The sequence below is a fragment of the Cyprinodon variegatus genome, unplaced genomic scaffold, assembly GCF_000732505.1.
Source record: "Cyprinodon variegatus isolate N-32 unplaced genomic scaffold, C_variegatus-1.0 Scaffold1547, whole genome shotgun sequence".
Classification (NCBI taxonomy): Eukaryota; Metazoa; Chordata; class Actinopteri; order Cyprinodontiformes; family Cyprinodontidae; genus Cyprinodon; species Cyprinodon variegatus.
Window position 1 is genome coordinate 42,418 of NW_015152000.1, and position 1,174 is coordinate 43,591.

At 40.8% G+C, this 1,174-nt stretch overlaps 1 protein-coding gene across 2 annotated transcripts in view; it reads right to left on the reverse strand.

Annotated features, from left to right (window-relative positions):
- LOC107103864 (E3 ubiquitin-protein ligase TRIM39-like) overlaps positions 1-1,174 on the reverse strand; it is a 27,122-nt gene that overhangs the window by 11,485 nt on the left and 14,463 nt on the right. The gene's annotated exons all lie outside the window — the stretch shown is intronic.

The following is a 1,174-nucleotide window of genomic DNA, read 5'->3' on the forward strand; positions in this document are numbered from 1 at the left end:
CAGCTAAGTAAAGAAAAAACATAATTACTTTAAGAAATAAAGGTCAGTCATTCTGAAAAATTGGCAAAACTTTGAAAGCGTCCAAAATTGCAGTCGCAAAAATCATCAAGCGCTACAAAGAAACTGGCTGACATGAGGATCTCCCAGGAAAAGAAGACCAAGAGTCCCTCTGCTACGGAGGAGAAGTTCATCCGAGTCACCAGCCTCAGAAATCGCAGGTTAGCAGCATCTCAGATTAGAGAGCAGATCAATGCCACACAGAGTTCTAGCAGCAGACACATCTCTAGAACAACTGCTAAGACAAGACTGTTTGAATCAAGCCTTTATGCTAAGGACTGGCAACAAGCAGAAGAGAAGAACACAAGGAATGGACATTAGACCACAAATTTGAGATCTATGGTTCCAACTATCATGTCTTTGTGCGACGCAGAAAAGGTGAACGGATGGACTCCACATGCCTGGTTCCCACCGTGAAGCATGGAGGAGGAGGTCTGATGGTGGGGATTTATGATACTGTTGGGGATTTATTCAAAATTGAAGGCATACTGAACCAGCATGGCTACCACAGCATCCTGCAGCGGCATTCTATTCCATCCGGTTTGTGTTTAGCTGGACCATCATTTATATTTCAACAGGACAATGACCCCAAACACACCACCAGGCTGTGGAAGGGCTATTTGACCAAGAAGGAGAGTGATAGGGTGCTGAGCCAGATGACCTGGCCTCCACAATCACCGGACTTGAACTCAATCCAGATGGTTTGGGGTGAAGGCAAAAGGACCAAGAAGTGCTGAGCATCTCTGGGAACTCCTTCAAGACTGCTGGAAAACCATTTCAGGTGACGGCCTCTGGAAGCTCATCAAGAGAATACCAAGAGTGAGCGAAGCAGTAAACAAAGCAAAAGGCGACTACTTTGAAGAACCTAGAATATAAGACATATTTTCAGTTGTTTTACACTTTTTGGCTAAGTATATAATTCCACATGTATTAATTCATAGTTTTGATGCCTCAGTGGGAATCCACAATTTTTATACTCATGAAAATAAAGAAACATCTATGAATGAGAAGGTGTGTCCAAACCTTTGGTCTGTACTGTATATATGTGTAAGTGTGTATATATATATATATATATATATATATATATATATATATATATATATATATATATATATAT